This window comes from Macaca mulatta, chromosome 1 (genome assembly GCF_049350105.2).
Source record: "Macaca mulatta isolate MMU2019108-1 chromosome 1, T2T-MMU8v2.0, whole genome shotgun sequence".
Classification (NCBI taxonomy): domain Eukaryota; kingdom Metazoa; phylum Chordata; class Mammalia; order Primates; family Cercopithecidae; genus Macaca; species Macaca mulatta.
Genome location: NC_133406.1, coordinates 30734692 through 30755171, shown reverse-complemented (window position 1 = coordinate 30755171; position 20480 = coordinate 30734692). Strand labels below are relative to the sequence as shown.

At 39.1% G+C, this 20480-nt stretch overlaps 1 protein-coding gene across 15 annotated transcripts in view; it reads left to right on the top strand.

Moving 5' to 3' along the window:
- The window catches only part of TNFSF4 (TNF superfamily member 4), a 289735-nt gene that overhangs the window by 207631 nt on the left and 61624 nt on the right, over window positions 1-20480 (top strand). The window lies entirely within an intron of this gene.

Sequence of the window (20480 nt, the reverse complement as noted above, 5' to 3'; positions counted from 1 at the left end):
ATTGCCACTGCTCTGAGTAGCATGATGAAATATTTCACCATCCCACCCAGGACATGAATCATCCCCTTGTCCAGTGTCTCGCTGTCCATGCTACCCACCTGTTAGTCACTTAGTAGCCACCTGGGTTATCGGATCAACTATTGTGGTATTGCAGGGCTTGTATTCAAGGAACCCTTATTTTATTTAATAATGGCCCCAAAGCATGCAAAAATAGTGATGCTGGAAATCTAATTATGCAAATGGAAGCTGCAAAGTGCTTCCTTTAAGTGAAAAGGTGAAAGTTCTCAATAAGGAAAGAAAAAAATTGTAGGTTGAGGTTACTACCATCTGTGGTAAGAAAGAATCTCTTATCTGTGAAACTGTGAAGAAGGAAAAAGAATTTCAGGCATTGTATACATAGGGTTTATCTATATAAACTATCTGTGGTTTCAGGCATCCATTAGGGGTCTCGAAAAGTATCGTTCTCAGATAAGGGAGGACGACTGCACTCTGCCATTCTTATTTCATCTATCCCTCTGTCTGCTCCCTAGACCTTCTTGATTATTATTACTTTCAATAGAGCTTTTAGAAATTACATTTTGCATTATAAATTATAAATACATGTAAATGTTAATTCATTCCACCTTAGTAAGTCACATGCGCATAATGTCTTTTGATAAAAATAGACTATAATAAGGAGAGTAAATGTTGTACTCTATCTGAACTGCATCATTGAGGACATGAAAAATGACTTCACATTTTTTGAGGTTAAGTATTTACAACTGTGGTCTTTATCAGCAAGACTTAAGATGTCAAATATGTTAGGTACATAATGTCATTTTGCTATATTCCTTTTTGTCTCTAATAATGTCATTATGTCTGGGTCTACTTTATATGATATTAATATAGTCATTTCTGCTTTTATTGATTATGCATGATATATCTTTCCCCATTCTTTTACTTTCATCCAACCTATGTCATGTTTGAAGTGACTTTCATGTAGACAGTATATAGCTGGATCGAGTTTTAAAAATCTACTTTGCCAATCTCTTTCTGTTTGTGTAAGTCTGACATTTTATTACTTGTTTTCTGTTCATTCCCTCTGTTTCTTGTTTCTCTTCATTTCTTGGCTTCCTTTGGGTAACTTACACATTTTTTAAGAGTTTCATTTTTATTTATTTAGAACATCTTTGATTATATCACTTTGTGTAGTTTTCTTACTGGTTGCTCTAGGTATTTCTGTGTATATACATAACTTCCCTTAGCCTACTGGTACTGCTGTTTTACTACGGTTAGTGGTAACTTAAGTGTAGAAACCCTATTTCCATTTTAGGTCTCTTTAGCTTCTTCTGCTTCTAGGTATAATTGTCTTAAATATTTCCTTTACATACATTGAGCATCACATCAGATGGTATTAGAAGTTTTACATCAACTATGAAATATGCTTAATGAACCTCATGAAGTGAAAGATGGTCTATTATATTTGCTGCTATTTTTTCTCATTCAGTTGCCCTTCTTTCCTGTCTGAAGGCCCCAACCTTCTTCTGTTACCATTTTTGCTCTGTTTGGAGAGTTTTTAAGCCCTTTAAGGGTAGGTCTACTAGAAACAAATTCTCTTCATTTCCCTTAATCTGAGGATGTCTTTGTTTCTCCTTTGTCCTTGAAAGGTAGCTTTATCAGGTGCAGGATTCAGAGTTAACAGTGTTTTCTCTAAGTACTTGAGAAATCTTTCACCAATTGTTTTTGTGACCTCCATGGTTTCATATGAGAAATCTGCTGTCATTTGCATTGGTGTTCCTTTACACGAATACCTCCTCTCCTGTTCCTTCCCTGCCCTGCCCTCCCCTCCCCTCCCCTCCCCTCCCCTCCCCTCCCCGCCCCTCCCCTCCTCTCCCCGCCCCTCCCCTCCTCTCCCCGCCCTCCCCTCCCCTCCCTGCCCCTCCCCTCCCCTCCCCTCCCCTCCCCTCCCCTCCCCTCCTCTCCTCTCCTCTCCTCTCCTCTCCTCTCCTCTCCTCTCCTCTCCTCTCCTCTCCTCTCCTCTCCTTTCTAGTTTTCCTCCACCTCCTCTCTGGAAATTAGTTTCTATTGTACTGGAAATCTGATGAAGGACTGACTGGTGAGTAATCTTGGAAGCAAATCCTCCAGCCTTAATCAAGCCTTCAAATGACTGTAGCCCTGGCTGACAGCTTAACTGTAATCTCCCAGGAGACTTTGAGCCAGAACCACGTAGACCATTTATGACCCACAGAAACCACGAACTAATACATTCTTGTTGTTTTAAACCACTGAGTTTTGTAGTAATTTATTATGCAGGGAAAGATGACTAATGCAAAAATCTCATTAATTAGATCAATGTCCCACAATGGGTAATTACTATCACACATACAATAGAGCAGATATTTCATTTTTATGATTGGACAGAGCTACTGGTATCCAAATTGGGAATCAGCATTTATAATATATGCTGCATATATTTGAGGGAAAAGTGCACAATGGCCTTTTGTTTTGTTCGTCACTGAAATCCCACATTATAGGAGAAAATATGTTTTGTTTAGTTGCTGATGATCTCGTGAACTTTAATACAGCCTGGCAAAGGTATGTTGGGGCTCATAATTCCAGGATACCCGCTATATTTGCAGCAAGAATGGGTGTTACTCTGCTAAAGGAGGTTGAGCCCAAGCTCTGTTTCACACCTTATTTTTTAAAGGAGAATGGTTGATTAATAATACACCTTTCGATCTTAATTGATGATTAAAGGAAATAGTGAGACTTGTGGATACAATCAGATAACAGTCACTGGCTATGCGTCTTTTCAGTGCTGTGTAAGTTAATGGAAAGCATGTGAGTATAAGACTGTCTTTTCCACATTAGAACACTAGATGTCAAGAGGAAAGGTGCTCCTATGAGTTTTGAAAATAACGGCTGAGTTAAAAAGATTTCTTCATGACACCGTGGTACTGAGAATGATGGTAATAACCATTCAAACAATTTCATATAGTTAGAACTTCCATTAAGTAGTTCCTGGATCCCCCAAATTTGAGTAAACACTTACCTGACACATAGAAGACATTAAATGACTGTTATCATTTTATTATTTTTTGGATATGTATTATTTTTTGAGTGCTCCCTAAATGTTTGACACTGTAATAAACATGAGGAATATAAAAATAAATGTGACCATCAAGGAGTCTAGAAAAGGGAGAAAGGCACATACATTAACCATGTGAATGCCAGACAGACATTGCTATGCTGGAGGAATTCACAGAGAGCATGAAGAAAGGCATCTAGCTCAATTTGGATGGGTGGCTAGAAAGGCTTCCTGTAGGAACGATATTTGAGAAGGATCTTAAAGGAATAGTGACAATAGAGTATGTAATTGGTTGGGGGCTGATTCATGACACATTTCCATATATTTTAGAAGTCAGACAAGCAGGTGTTCATCCTATTTTGAGGTGCTCAACCAGGACTCTCACTTGGTGGGAGGCAATCCCACTTCTCCACAGAGTTGGGCTGTATTGTCCTGGTGTAGTTTATATATGTATACCCTTCTTGCAGTATTTTGCCTTGTTTTCTCAAACTGTTTGTTTGCAAAAGCTGTTTCTACTCTCTTTGGTATTCTTTACTCATCATCCATTGAACTCATTCACACCCACCCTTCAAATACATACTCATCCTTCAAATGCTTTCTTTAGAAGTATTTCCCACTACCCTAGGTTGAATTGGTTATTATCTCTCCATCCTTCTTACTCTTGCACACTCTGTATATTCATTAATGATTGTCTGTGCATGTGATCCAGGATAGTTTTAACTTTTGGAAGACAAGACATATGTCCTATTGTGATGGTTTCATTGTTAGTCTAGTCAGGTTAAGCACTTACAGAGGAGTTCAAGTTTAGAGGAAAAGAGTTTTATGATTAGATTTGCCATCTAGAAATATGACTTTTGCAATAGGGAAGATGGAGTAGAGGAGGAGGCATTGGAGACAGAAAGGCTAGTTAGAAGGCTATTACCACTAATACAAATTAAAATAATGAATATGAATAAACAAACAAACTAGAGAATTTAGTGGGAAAGAATATCATTCCCAATCAAATTGAAATGAATAGAGATGCAGAAGGGAGTCATGTGGTTGGATTTCAGCTGTCCTTTGAAGAATGGAAAGAATTTGGATAGACAAATTGTGTGGGCGAAATCATTCAGGTAGGAAGAAGAAAATATGGGCATATACGGAAATGATTGCTGAAGGGGCCAAAAAAGTAACTTTTCTCTAAAAGTTACTGTCCACTTATACAGTCATTGACATAATGTGGGTTTATGCAGGCTCTCCATCTGCTGTTTTAGATATGATCTTAAAATAGCCCATCAAAAATTAATCTGGCTAATTTCTATTGAGTCTACAGATCTCAGCTAACTTTCCTTCCCGCTAGACCAGCAGTGTATAAGCTGAGCATACCCCACAGGATAAGTAAAGCCTTTCCTAGGGGTAGTCACAGGTAGTTTCAAGGAAACACATTTCCAGGCCCTCAACTTCCAAATATATTATTTCTTAAAATTAACCCATGATATTCCACTGCCTGCCTATAGGAATATTATGGACTCTTCTCAGCCTACTTTCATAATTGGTCTCTTTGTCCTTTATAAAATAAATTCACATCTGTCACTCATCCTGAATCTTACTATGCTACATTCCTCTGGGGAGTAAAAACTTCTGCGGGGTCTCAAAGAAGGGACCATTTGAAATATTGGTATTAGAGAAGTCTCCTTTGGTCAAGGCTCCATAAGGTTTTTTGTTTGTTTTATTTTCTTTGCTTTACACATGTTTCCATCAAAAGCAAAGCACGCCATAGAAATGAGGTATTTTGCCTTGTGTTGTGATGGTCTGAATTCAAATTTAGTGTAGAGTGGGTAGTGGAATAATGATAACTTTCATTCAATAACCTTGTCCTTCTTCCCTTCTCCAACTAATGTCACTGAATGTAGTAACCCCAAGGGAGAGTCACTTAAGAACAGTAGAATTTTAGAAAGAAGCAGGGAGGGAAGTTGGCCTTACTGCATTCAGCAACAAAATTATAGTAAGTTTCAGTACCTGCTCTCTCTCTTTCTCTTTCTCAGAATTATAATTCAGAAGGAGCTGGTTGTTACAGGAATGCATATTAACATTTTGTTAAAATTGAATAATGTCAGAAAGTATGTTTGCTTTGCCTGATTGGTTTGACAATGAAGATTTGCTTAGTTCATTACATTATGTGGCAGACCATTTGCGCAAGTAGCCTCTACTAAGTCTGCAGTTTCAAGATTTGGGAGAAAATATATTTGAATGTAAGATTTAGTTAAATATTTCTATAAGATGAAATGTTTATATTTTTAAATATAAGAATTCAAGGCCAGGCATGGTGGCTCACACCTGTAATCTCAACACTTTGGAAGGCCAGAAGAGTTGCCTGAGCCCATGAGTTTGAGACTAGCCTGAGCAACATAGAGAGACCACTGTCTCTATGAAAAAAAAAAAAAAAAAAAAAAGCAAGGTGTGGTAGCACACACCTGTGGTCCCAGCTACTTGGGAGGATCTCTGGGGTCCAGGAGGTCAAGGGTGCATTAGGCAGTGATAGCTTATGCCACTGTACTTCAGCCTGGGTGACAGAATGAGACCCTGTCTCAAAAAAAAATTCAAAATATATTTAAAAAAATTTTTATTTTAAGCTCAGGGGTATATGTGCTGTGCAGGTTTATCATATAGGTAAATTTGTGTCATGGGGGTTCGTTATACAGATTATTTTGTCACCAGGTACTAAGCCTAGTATCCAATAGTTATTTTTTCTGCTCCTCTCCCTCCTCCCACCCTCCACCCTCAAGTAGGCCCCAATGTCTTTTGTTCCCTTTTGAAAGAATTTTATAGTAGTTTGCTGTGGCGTGTCACCTAGGTCCTCCCTTCAGGATAAAGGGACTGATTTCCCCAGCAGCCTGGAATAGTGACTGCTCACAGCCTTGTCCTATCTGGGAATTGCCCTCTGCTGAAGGAAACTTCCCTTCCCAAGGCTATGGCTCTCCTTGGGGTCAGCCTACACTCAGTGGTTAATCCCATGCAGGTGGTATAAAGGCCCCACTTTTGCCTCCATTTTGGAACATCTCTGAAGGGCCATCTCAACCCTAGGTCTCAAACGAAAGGAAGTGGTTCTCCATGGCAGAGTAACAGCCACAATTACTAATTATTTATTAAGTGTTAGTAAGAGCCTTTTGGAGTTACTTCCCAGAAAATGAGAAAGTGAATGATTTTGTAATATCTGGGTAACAAATTATTTAGCAAATTAGGTAGTTTCCAACTTTTTGCTTTCAATAAAATTGCAGGAGGGTCAAATTAAGTTGTTAGTGATGAATATTAAAAATAATTTCTAGAAATAGCTTATCATGTGATTTCCAGATATAACTCAGAAAGAGACCAAAGAAATTGAGTAAATTGAATTGAGTAATTGAAGCAGCGTGATGCCTCCGGTTGTGTTCTTTTTGCTTAGGATTGTCTTGGCTATTTGGGCTATTTTTTGGTTCCGTATGAATTTCAAAATAGTTTTTTCTAATTCTGTGAAGAATGTCAATGGTGGTTTAATGGGAAAAGCATTGAATCTATAAATTACCTTGGGCAGTATGGCCATTTCACCATATTGATTCTTCCTATTCATGATCATAGAATGTTTTTCCATTTGTTTGTGTTCTCTCTTATTTCCTTGAGCAGTGGTTTGTAGTTGTCCTTGAAGAGATCTTTCACTTCTCTTGTCAGCTGTATTCCTAGGTATTTTATTCTTTTTGCAGCAATTGTTAGTGGGAGTTTATTCATGATTTGGCTCTTGGCTTGTCTGTTGTTGCATAGGAATGGGCAGTGAATTTTGCACATTGATTTTGTATCCTGTGACGTTGCTGAAGTTGTTTATCAGTTTAAGAATCTTTTGGGCTAAGATAATTCCTAGATATAGAATCATGTCATCTGCAAACAGAGACAATTTGACTTTCTCTCTTTCTATTTGAATGCCCTTTATTTCTTTCTCTCGCCTGATTGCCTTGGCCAGAGGTTCCAATACTAAGTTGAATAGGAGTGGTGAGAGAGGGCATCCTTGTCTTGTGCCAGTTTTCAAGGGGAATGCTTCCAGTTTTTGCCCGTTCAGTATGATATTGGCTGTGGGTTTGTCATAAATAGCTCTTATTATTTTGAGATATGTTCCATCAATAGCTATTTTATCGAGAGTTTTTAACATGAAGGGATGTTGAATTTTAGTGAAAGCCTTTTCTTCATCTATTACGATAATCATGTGGTTTTTGTCATTGGTTCTGTTAATGTGATGGATTATGTTTATTGATTTGCATATGTTGAACCAGCCTTGCATCCCAGGGATGAAGTTGGCTTGATTGTGGTCGATAAGCTGTTTGATGTACTGCTGGATTTGGTTTGCTGGTATTTTATTGAGGATTTCTGAATTGATGTTCATCAGGGATATTGGCTGAAGTTTTCCTTTTTTGTTGTATTTCTGCCAGGTTTTGGTATCAGGATGATGTTGGTCTTATAAAATGAATTAGGGAGGAGTCCTTCCTTTTCAATTTTTTGAACTAGTTTCAGAAGAAATGGTACCAGCTTCTCTTTGTACCTTTGGTAGAATTCAGCTGTAAATCTGTCTGGTCTTGGGCTTTTTTTTTTTTTGGTTGGTAGATTATTACTGCCTCAATTTCATAACTTGTTATTGGTCTATCCAGGGATTCAACTTCTTTCTGGTTCAGTCTTAGGAGGATGTACATGTCCAGGAATTTATCCATTTCTTCTAGATTTTCTAGTTTATGTGCATAGAATTGTTTATAGTATTCTCTAATGGTTGGTTGTATTTCTGTGGAGTCAATGGCGATATACTCTTTATCATTTTTTATTATGTCTATATGATTCTTCTCTGTTTTCTTTTTTATTAGTCTAGCTAGCAGTCTATATATTTTATTAAGTTTTTCAAAAAACCAGCTGCTGGTTTCATTGATTTTTTTTGAAGGGTTTTTCATGTCTCTATCTCCTTTAGTTCCACTTTGATCTTGGTTATTTATTTTCTTCTGCTAGCTTTGGGGTTTGTTTGCTCTTGGTTCTCTCATTGTTTTAGAAATGATGTTAGGATGTCAATTTGAGATCTTTCTAGCTTTTTGATATGGGCATTTAGTGGTATAAATTTCCCTCTTAACACTGCTTTATCTGTGTCTGAGAGATTTTGTACATTTTCTCTTTGTTCTCATTAGTTTCAAAGAACTTTCTGATTTCTGCCTTAATTTCATTATGTACCCAGGAGTCATTCAGGAGGAGGTTGTTCAATATCTGTGTAGTTATGTGGTTTTGCGTTTCTTAACCTTGAGTTCTAATTTGATTGCGCTGTTTTCTGAGAGACTGTTTGTCATAATTTCAGTTCTTCTGGATTTGTTGAGGAGTGTTTTACTCCCAATTATGTGATCAATTTTATAGTAAGTGCCAGGTGGTGCCACGAAGATTGTATATTCTGTTGTTCTGGCATGGAGAGTTCTGTAGACATCTAACAGTTTCACTTGATTCAGAGCTGAGTTCAAGTGCTGAATATCTTTATTAATTTTCTGTCTCAATGATCTGTTTAATATTAACAGTGGGATGTTAAAGATGCCTATTATTATTGTGTGAGAGTCTGTGTCTTTGTAGGTCTCTAAGAACTTGTTTTGTGAATCTGGGTGCTCCTATATTCGATGCATATATATATTTAGGATAGTTAGCACTTCTTGTTTAATTGAATCCTTTACCGTTATGTAATGCCCTTCTTTGACTTTTTTGATCTTAGTTGGTTTAAAGTCTGTTTTGTCAGAAACTAGGATTGTGACCCCTGTTTTTTTCTGCTTTCAATGTGCTTGGTAAATATTCCTCCATGCCTTTATTTTGATTCTATGTGTGTCTTTGCATGTGAGATGGTTCTCTTGAATACAGGACACCAATGGGCCTTGACTCTTTATCCAGCTTGCCATTCTATGTCTTTTAATTGGAACATTTAGCCCATTTACATTTAAGGTTAATATTGTTATGTGTGGATTTTATCCTATCATCATGATGCCAGCTGGTTATTTTTCAGCCTTGTTAATGTAGTTGTTTCATAGTGTCATTGGTCTGTCCACTTCAGTGTGTTTTTGCAGTGGCTGGTACTGGTTGTTCCTTTCCAGATTTGGTGCTTCCTTCAGGAGCTCTTGCAAGGCAGACCTTGTGGCGACAAATTCCCTCAGCATTTGCTTGTCTAAAAAGGATTTTATTTCTCCTTCACTTATGAAGCTTAGTTTGGTTGGATGTGAAATTCTGGGTTGGAATTTCTTGTCTTTAATAATGTTGAATATTGGCCCCAGACACTTCTGTCTTGTAGAGTTTCCACTGAGAGGTCCTCTGTTAGTCTGATGGGATTCCCTTTGTAGGTGACCTGTCCTTTCTCTCTAGCTGCCCTTAACATTTTTTCCTTCATTTTGACCTTGGAGAATCTGATGATTATGTGTCTTGGGGTTGATCTTCTCATGGAATATCTTACTGGGGTTCTCTGGATTTCCTGAATTTGAATGTTAGCCTGTCTTGCTAGGTTGGGGAAGTTCTTCTGCATGATATCCAGAAGTATGTTTTCCATCTTGGTTTCATTCTCCCTGTCTCTTTCAGGTGCCCCAGTTGTAGGTTTGGTCTTTTTACATAATCCCCTAGTTCTTAGAGGTTTTGTTCATTCCTTTTCATTCTTTTTTCTCTAATCTTATCTGCCTGTATTATTTCAGCAAGATAGTCTTCAAGCTCTGAGATTCTTTTCTCTGCTTAGTCTATTTGGCTATTGATACTTGTGGTTGTCTTATGAAGTTCTTGTGTTGTGTTTTTCAGCTCTGTCAGGTCATTATGTTTATCTCAAAATTGGTTATTCTGGTTATCATCTCCCATATTGTTTTATCATGATTCTTAGCTTCTTTGCATTGGGTTAGAACATGCTCCTTTAGCTCAGGGAAGTTCATTATTACCCAGCTTCTGAAGCCTACTTCTGTCAGTTTATTCATCTCAGCCTCATCCTTGTTCTGTGCCCTTGCTGGAGAGGTGTTGTGATCATTTGGAGGAGAAGAGGCACTCTGGCTTTTTGAGCTTTCAGCATTTTTGTATTGATTCTCATCTATCTACCTTTGATCTTTGAGACTGGTGACCTTTGGATGGGGTTATTATGGGGTCTTTTTTGTTAATGTTGATGTTGTTGTTGTTGTCATTGCTTTCTGTTTGTTTTTCTTTTAACATTCAAGCCCTTCTTCAATAGGGCTGCTGCAATTTGCTGGGGGTCCACTCCAGAACCTATTCACCTGGGTCCCTGCTGCACCTGGAGGTGTCACCAGTAGAGGCTGCAGAACAGCAAAGATGGTAGCCTGCTTCTTCCTCTGGGAGCTCCATCCCAGAGGGGCACCAGCCTGATGCCAGTGGGAATGCTCCTGTATAAGGTGTCTGGTGACCCTTGTTGGGTGGAGGTCTCACTCAGTTAGGAGGCATAGCATCAGGGACCTGCTTAATGAAGCAGTGTGGCTGCCCCTTGGTGGAGTGGGTGTGCTGTGCTGAGAATTTCCTGGACTCTTCAGAGCCAGCAGGCAGGAAACATTAAGACCACTGAACCACGGAGACCATGGCTGCCTCTCCCACCAGGGGGTCGATCTCAGGGAGGTCAGAGTCCTGTCCTTTGTCCGTAATGCTTTGGCTGGAGTTGCTGAAATTCCTGCAGGGAAACCCTTCCCAGTGAGGAGAGATGGATCCGGGTCCCACCTAAAGAAGCAATCTGGCCACAATCTGTCACAGCTGCTGTGCTGCCCTGTGGGGAATTCCTTCCAGTCCAAACCATCCAGACTCCCTGGCCCTGACAGGACAGACTGGAGCCATGGTGACGGTGGCTCCTCTCCCCACGGGAACTCAGTCATCTTACGCAGTCTGCAACCTGCTGCCCCAGGCCACAACCCAAACAGCTGCTGAGTGTCTGCACAGCTCTGTGCTTGGGACCCAAGGCCCTGGTGGCATGGGCGCACGAGGAGATCTCCTGATCCGCAGATTGCATAGATTCATAGAAAATGCATGATTTCCTGAGTGGGGTAGCACAATCACTCACTGCTTCCCCTGGCTGGAGATGAGAGCTCCCCTTGCCCTGTGCTACTCTGCTTCTGGGTGGGCCATTGTTCCACTCTGCTTTTCCTTGCTGTCTGTGGGTCGTGCTAACTGCCTAGTTAGACCCAGTGAGAGAACCTGGATACCTCTGTTGAAGGTGCAGACCTCACTTGCCATTTTTGTTCTTGGTGGGAGCCTCTGACTACAGCTGCTTCTAATCAGCTATCTTGGCCCCTCCCTAATCCTGCATTTTTATTACGGATTAAATGGAAGCCTGTTAGAAGCCTGCTGGAAGCCAAATGGAATTTGGTTGGTCTTTGTTCCTGGTTCCCGGGAGATAACTTCTAACCCCTTGGAATTTTCCAAGTGATGTGAGAGTGACTTTATTAATGATGGGCCCTGATAGTTTACCAAGCTGACTTACTTTGACTCCTCAATAGTTAATGCTAATGAATGACTCAGGATTGGGGGGGCTGGCCATGGCTGAAAGATCAACCATGTGATTAGAGGGTTGAGGCTTTGAGCCATTATGATATCAGTCTGACATCTGGAGGATGATGCTGGAAATTGAGTTGAACCATATAAGTGTTGATTCCATCAAAGATCCTACGTAATTAATCCCAGTAAAACTCTGGATGTCAAAACTTGGGTGAGCTTCTCTAGTTGGCAATTCCCTGTGTACTGTCCTACATGATGTGCCAGGAGGATAATCTACCCTAACTCCATGGGGAAAGGATAACAGAAGCCTCGTGTTTGGAACCCTCCCAGATCTTGCCCTCTGCATGTCTCCCTTTGGCCAGTTCTAATTTGTATCTTTTTGCTTTAATAAAACTGTAAAAATAAATATAGTGCTTTTCTGAGTTCTGCTAATAAGTTAACCTGAGAGCATAGTGGAAACCCTAAAATTTGTAGCCAGTTGGTCAGAAGTGAGGGTGGGCTGGGGACCCCTGCACTAGGAGCTGGCACCTGAAGTGAGGGCAGTCTTGTGAAGGACTGCACACTTAACTGTGAAGTTTGGCCCAACTCTGAGTAGTTGGTGTCATAAGTCATTGAAATGACCATTCCTAATTCTGCCTAAGCCTAACTCTATTAATAAAGAGTTATCTAAATATACCCCTCTCACTGTAGACACTAAATAGCTAAAGCCACAATGATACTGTGAATGGGAATTAATAAAGAGGGACTAGACTAACATCAGAATCCCCATCGTATAATATGGAGTCATCAGTGCATAGGTATTGTTTAAAGCAGTTAGACTGCATTAAGCCTTGGAGATACGAAAGAGTTTCTTTCTTGGATTTCTGCAGTAGAAGCATTGGATAGTGCCTTCTGCCAGGTGAGAGGGAGATCTGGGCTCATCTAATCTCATCAGCCACATGGACAATAAGTTCAACAGTAGAGAAGTGATGAAGAAGGAATAGGCATTCAAGAAGATGACTGGAATCCCTTTTCTTATACACTCAAATCTTCAATTTGACCCAATTTCATCTTTAGAATCCATTTATATTCATGTCCCTACAAAGGACACAAACTCATCCTTTTTTATGGCTGCATAGTATTCCATGGTGTATATGTGCCACATTTTCTTAATCCAGTCTGTCACTGATGGACATTTGGGTTGATTCCAAGTCTTTGCTATTGTGAATAGTGCTGCAATAAACATACGTGTGCATGTGTCTTTATAGCAGCATGATTTATAATCCTTTGGGTATATACCCAGTAATGGGATGGCTGGGTCATATGGTACATCTAGTTCTAGATCCTTGAGGAATCGCCATACTGTTTTCCATAATGGTTGAACTAGTTTACAATCCCAGCAACAGTGTAAAAGTGTTCCTATTTCTCCACATCCTCTCCAGCACCTGTTGTTTCCTGACTTTTTAATGATCGCCATTCTAACTGGGGTGAGATGGTATCTCATTGTGGTTTTGATTTGCATTTCTCTGATGGCCAGTGATGATGAGCATTTTTTCATGTGTCTGTTGGCTGTATGAATGTCTTCTTTTGAGAAATGTCTGTTCATATCCTTTGCCCACTTTTTGATGGGGTTGTTTGTTTTTTTCTTGTAAATTTGTCTGAGTTCTTTGTAGGTTCTGGATATTAGCCCTTTGTCAGATGAGTAGATTGCAAAAATTTTCTCCCATTCTGTAGGTTGCCTGTTCACTCTGATGGTAGTTTCTTTTGCTGTGCAGAAGCTCTTTAGTTTAATGAGATCCCATTTGTCAATTTTGGCTTTTGCTGCCGTTGCTTTTGGTGTTTTAGACATGAAGTCTTTGCCCATGCCTATGTCCTGAATGGTACTACCTAGGTTTTCCTCTAGGGTTTTTATGGTATTAGGTCTAACATTTAAGTCTCTAATCCATCTTGCAGCTGGAAACCATCATTCTTAGCACACTATCACAAGAACAGAAAACCAAACACCGCATGTTCTCACTCATAGGTGGGAACTGAACAATGAGATCACTTGGACTCGGGAAGGGGAACATCACACACTGGGGCCTATCATGGGGAGCGGGGAGGGGGGAGGGATTGCATTGGGAGTTATACCTGATGTAAATGACGAGTTGATGGGTGCTGACGAGTTGATGGGTGCTGACGAGTTGATGGGTGCAGCACAGCAACATGGCACAAGTATACATATGTAACAAACCTGCACGTTATGCACATGTACCCTAGAACTTAAAGTATAATAATAATAAAAAAGAATCCATTTATATTTAAAGCATAATGGAACTTGTGTTTGAAGAGCTATGAATTCAACAGTAAGGAATATGTTCAAACATTTCAGGGCCCTTTAGAGGTTAAGTAAGAGGTTAAAGATAGAGCAGGAGGCATGGCCTGGCCACTTCAAGGGTCGTCCCCAGTAGATAGGGGAAGTTTCTGGGTTTTGATTGTTGCAAGTCATGTTTCTAAGATAGGATAGGATAATGCAGTAAGAGATGGGTGGAAGCCTCATCCGATCTTCATTCTATCCAAGTTTAACCCTTGCCCCTAAGGCCAGAATCTACATCAGGCTATGAAAGTTCCTTAGTTTGACTCTTCCACGGTTGGTATGGATCGAATTGTGTCCCCTTCCCCCAAATTCATGTGTTGAAGCCCTAGCCCCCAGTGTGATGGCTTTTTGGGTATTTTGAGATGGGACTTTTAGGAGTAATTAGGCTTAGATGAAGTCATGAGGGTGAGGCCTTCATGAGAAATCAGTGCTCTCATAAGAGACACCAGAGCTGTCTCTCTGCCATGTGAGATCACAGTGAGAAGGTGGCCATCTGCAGGCCAGGAAGAGGGCCCTGGAACCAAAGCAGCTGACATCTTGATCTTAAACTTCATAGCCCCCAGAACTGTGAGAATAAATTTCTGTCATTTAAATCACCCAGGCCATGGTATTTTGCTATAGCAGTCCAAGCAGAGTAAGATAATAGTTAATGTTAATTATGCTCAGAATCTGGTGACTATGTTATTAATATTCTATTTTACCATTTTTCTCTTTGTGAACTCCCTCCAGTCTTCATTGATATGTTGATGGACAATTGGGGCAAAATCAGGCATTGCTGTCTTCCTACTATTTAAACCAAGAAGTTCAGCCTTGGTGCATTTGGCTTAACTTCCTCTATCTTTTCAAGACATTTTCAAGGAATTGTAAGAACTACCGTCTCTTTTCCACTTCCACCTTTCTTTCTTTGAATAACACCCAAGTAAAAATGTGATGTTATTACAATGGTATCTTGTTAGGACACTACCTGAATCCTGACCTACACCAACCCTCCCCTCATTTAGAGATTCTCTGAGGTCTTGGAGGTAGGGGCACGGATAAAAACAGATAGATGGTGAAGATGAAGTAAGACAAAGCAAAGCAAAGAAATGGTTATTCCTTAGTTATAAAGTTAGCTCCTAAGCCTAATGCAGAACTCTGAAAAGTTTCAGGGGATCTTGTGAAGAACTTCCTTTTGCTGTGCAAACTAGTCAACAGTATAAACTCTCTATTTTTGTTTGACAAACAAAAATCCACATGCAGATTGTACCCTCTTTTCCACTCTGTTTGCTAAGACTAAGAGAACCCAAAGATGCCACACCCACATTATAACGATTGTTTACTTGGCAATGTGGTAACATTTAATACCAAATAGCCAATAAAATCCTAAACTTAAACCTAAATAATACTTCTCCATGGGGACTGGAAAGAAAGGAGATGGGGAGAAGGAGCCTTGAGCTCCCCCTAGAGGTCAGCAATTACAGTCCCATAAATTAGGTTTTATATTATAAACTGACTTTTGCTTTCTTCTATAATTAAATTTTCCTTCACCAATCATCCTGCCAAAGTCTGTTCAGAACTTTAGGGACATTAAAGTAATTAAATAAAAAGAAAGCATAAGTAAAGCACACAGCCTAAAAAAGGCACAAAGACACATGCAGTAATTGTGCACACGTTCTTTTTGACCCTTGTTATAAGCATCCTGGTAAGGGCATGAGCGTTGAGGTTTTTGCCTCTCTCAATTAGCCACTACAATTAGAAATGACCACACAGATTACTTGAAAAAGAGAAGACTAGTTTTACCCCCTTTCCTCAGCAACTTCTCAGACCACTAATTCAGAATCTCTGGGAGTGGGACTCGGCATCAGTGTTTTTAAAAAAACTCCTAAGGTGCCTTTAATGTGCAGCCCAGTGCAATATGGGCAAAGATGTGTTCTTTAAACCTAACTTCTTCCTTCTGAGCTCCATGTTTTTTCTCTTTTTATAATTTATGATTCCATTTTCTATGATTCCATTTTGTTGCAGGCAGTTCCTCTTTGATATCTTTTATATTTTAATTTTGTCAATCTTATTTTCTTCGCCACTTTCAGCTTCTGTTCAAACGATGCTTCTAATTTGCAATTTTATTAATAATAAGCCTAAGATATTCTAGGTTTACTCCATCACCCTTGATCTGGTGATTCCTACTCTTCCAGGAGCCTGGACCTTGTTTATGAGAACTAGGTATTAAAAAAATTATAGGAGGTCATTTTTTAGACTGAACTTTTACACTAAATCCCAACAGATGAGAACAAACCAAAATGAAGTCACTTATGCTAAATGCCACACAGTGAAACTGAAACTTTTTTTTGGGAGCAGACAGAACCCAAAACAGACCATTTTTTCCTGAAAACAGGAGATTCCAGTCTACCGGAGTCAGTTGAATAAGGAAGTCCCTTCTGCTTTATCCCCTAGGAAAAAAAGTGAACTGAAGTAGCCTGATGTTAACAATCAGCCTTTTTTTCCTACTATTTTGTTTCCTTGTTCCTACCTTACAAAAGCTACTGTATGCCATTGTCCAGTGGGAACTCGTATTCTATTTTATAGAATGGAGGCTGACCTGATTAATGAATTGTGAATAAAAACCAATTAGATTTGTAACTAAATTTGTTGTAACTTAGTCTTTGACAAAGGTAAAGCAACATGGCACAAGTATACATATGTAACAAACCTGCACGTTATGCACATGTACCCTAGAACTTAAAGTATAATAATAATAAAAAATAAATTAAAAAAAAAAAAGATCTCTATCAGGCACAAAGGCCTCACCTAAAGAGATTGAGTCTTAAGACTTTTCCTGCATTCATCACACTTTGACTGATGGCTACCTTTGCATTGTATTAATTTGTTCAAATTGCTCCCCTTAGAACTCGATTTTTAAATAGAACATCAAAGAGTTTAAGATCTTATACAGAAAGTCATCCAACCAGAACCCTAAATTCAATACTAGGCCTAATGCCTCCATCTCTCCACTTCCGTAACTGTCCTGGAATGCCTTTCAGAAAGCTGGGAAGATAGACTGCTGGTTGCATATTGACTTCTTATCTACTGCATACACCTCCTACAACTAATATTTAGCCATGACTAAAGACAGACAGGGTAACTTTGAAGTTTCTAATAGAAAAAAACTCATCTCACTTTAATTTATATGCTTGGTTCAATTTTAGCAGGAAAACCCCACAACATCAGAGGAGCTTATCCAGCTATCTTCACAGCATCATGTAGTATTCTCTGACCACAATCCCCACACCAGAGTAGGGCAGAAACTAGACGTTCATATGTCTTGGCTTTATCCCTCTAACCCGTAGCTCAGTTCTCTCTTTGTTACCAGGCAAGAATCAAATGAGAAAATAGTTGCCAGGTCCTGATGCTTTTGCCTCAATTTTTCTGTGTTATTAAGGTTGAATTGCAAGACCTATGTCTTCCTCATTACTCCCCTTCAACTCCCAACTTTACTTTTTTTGAATACTCACACTCTTACCAAGTATCTAGGAGAACCCTTTGCCAGCATGGCATGGGGCAGAGTCACTGGTCTACTATGGATCCTGTTCTTCTAGCCTCTGCTGGCTTTCTTCTTTGCCATATGCATTTCATATTCTATTCTAAGTTCATTAACTTATGTTTGAGGATTCTTGCTTTTGACCTCCCTCCCAGGTAAATGGGAATACCAGAGCTGAGCTCTTGTGGTTGGAATGGATATGCTAATATACAAGTATAGGGCTTGAAGAAAAAAAGCCTGATGGCTGAAAACTGCAGAAGAGTTGACTATGAGAGAACGTCTAAAATATCAAGTCCAGATAAACAGGGGAAGAGCAAGACATTGACCAAAATTGAAGGGTCGGCCAAAAATTCTGGTAAGACAGAGTGAATGGATTTAAGAGAAAAAACATGAAAATATTCCTAAATGCAAGGAAGTACAGGGGATGGGAATCTTTTGTAGTTTGCCCATGGCTGATCCCATGGAAGGGAGGCATGTATGATTTCAAGGAAGTTCTGAAACTTACCCTGCTAGAAGGAAGCTTGTAATCATTTCATCTGCATCCTCTTAAATACATTGTAAGTATAATTTTCGTTAGAAATTTCTATGGAAGTTTTCTATTACCGGGGGTGTTCTGTGAAAAGTCTGCTGCAGTTCCTTGTTAACCTGGGGAAATTTATCTTGCTCTCACTCCTGATCAGTGCTCCTCCCGATGTCTGAGTTGCTGCTTTCTATCAGCATTCAGCATGGGTTCTTCACAGTTATGAACTACACATGCTACTCTGGTGGGAAGAGTTGCTCCCTAGTTGTAGTCCAAGCCAACCTGCAGTAAATATAGACATTGAGACATTTACTATGCAAGGCAAGTAAACGTTCTTCCAACCTAGATTCAGGGCACAAGTGCGGTGAGTATGTAACCACTTAATATCCGGTATTGCACAGATAATTATCTCAAAGGAAGAGAAAAATGGTGGAAAGGCTCTTTGAGGAATTCCCTATATTTAATTTCAGGAAATAATTATGTATTTTAATAATTTCAACAATCAGAGCGTCACATCTCTGATTAGATTTGTATGAAGATTATATGAAGCTATATCAGGAGATCCAAAATTAAGCTGTTAAGCATTCTTCCAGTATAATTATTAAAAATTGAACTTATCTTGTAAGGTAGAATTTCTAGAAGACTATTTTTTCCTTCCCTCCTTTCTTTTCTATTTTTCGTTCTATCAAGACAGCTGAAGAGCGGAACTATCATAAAAAGTGGAAGAATCCGTATTTTGACAGAATTATCTCTATAAACATAAAGCATTTGATCTAGTTAGCCCACTAAAACATGCCTAAAATTCAAGTCACACAATAAGAGGGCCCTTACCTTATTTTCCAATCATAATTCTCTGTCTTCTAGAAAGGACTTCAATAAAGGACACGTTCCTGTGTTTCTTTCTAGGGAAAATAAGTTGCCATATAGGGTAGGCACAAATCCTTATAATGGCAATTGAACAATACAGGGGCCTTAGTCCTAAGCATTGACTCCTCTACAGTAGTATCATTGTAAAAACCACAAAAATGATCACAATAACCGTAAGAGCTAACATTTATTGACAATTTCCCAGGTACTCTGCTATGTTCTTTATATGTATTTTCCCTTTTAATCATTAGAATAACTCTGTGGGCTAGAAACTGTTACCATCCCTATTGTACAGATAAGGAAAATAGCACTTAGATTAAATAACTATTGCAAGGTCACACAGCTGCAAGGGCTGAAACCATGTCTTTCTCACATACCCTCCCCCTGCCCCTTTCAGACATCTTGAGGGCCCACCTTGTTCAGCCCTTCCCACATGTGAGATTGCTTCATCTATTCACCAAATAAGTTTTGAGTACTATGTACTCATAGAAAACGGGGGTTCAATAATGAACAAGATCAGTCTCTGCTATCAAGGGGCTCAAAGATTAATTCAATTTCCCTTCAATTTTTTCTATAACAAGATTTCTTTTCAGATTTCTTTGTTGGGCAATTAACAAGAAGTGAAAATTTAGATGCCTATACAGAACCTGCAGTTAGCTTAAATGGTGTGAAGTGTGCCAGGCAAAGGTAGAATTCTGGGAGCAAAGCTGTTTGTATTTTGACCAAATGCACACATCTGCCTAGTTTTTGCCATGTTAAACACCTGGCGGCTTTGTAGTGTCTATGGACAGTCTTTGTGCCTTCTTTTTAAAAGGTTTCCAAACCTAAGTGTTCATCAGAATCACCTGTAGGGCTTAAGACAGCCTGCTCAGCCCTACCCCCAGTTTCTGATTCAATAGGTCTTAGGTCGGGCCTCAGAATTTGCATATCTAACAAGTTCCCAGGTGATGTGGATGGTGCTGATGTGGAGACTACATTTTGAGAAACGTTGTCAGACCATTTATGCATAATTTTAGTCTTTCTATTATATTAGTTATATTATTCTTTCTGGTGAGATTCCTAATGAGCTTAGTCTCTCAATAGACATTTGATCTTAAAAACCTCAGATTTCACACTATTTATCTCCCTTCAATCCTCCAAAAAATATTTATTGGGATCTGTGTTAAGAAACCGGAGATACTGAAATGAATAAGTCAGTATGGCTGGTAGTTTTGTACATATAAGACGTGATTTTCTGTCTCTTAACCTCTATTTCTATGTTTTCTTTCAGTATAATCTTAAATTTACTGAAATTTGTTTCAGGGTGATGAGCTAAATTATAAGTTCAACTAAGAATTCACCAACATTTTATTACTGTGTTAAATGGTAAAATTAATGAAAACCTTTAAAAATTTTCATAGAACAAAGAAAAAATAATCAAGTAGATTAAAATAAAGATCTCAATTTAGCCACTAGATGCCGTATATATAGGATAGTTAGCTACTGAATGGCTTCTCGGGTGCACTGACGAACAGGGAGTATGCACGGCACTGAATTTTCTTTGGAAAAATACACATTTGAAGATTTAGGAGTTTCAGGAGCATATATATTTTTAAATTTCAAGTTCAGGGGTACATGTGCAGAATGTACAGGTTTGTTACATAGGTTAACATGTGCCATGGGGTGAAATAGAACATACTATTCTTATGAGTTATCAGTATGACTA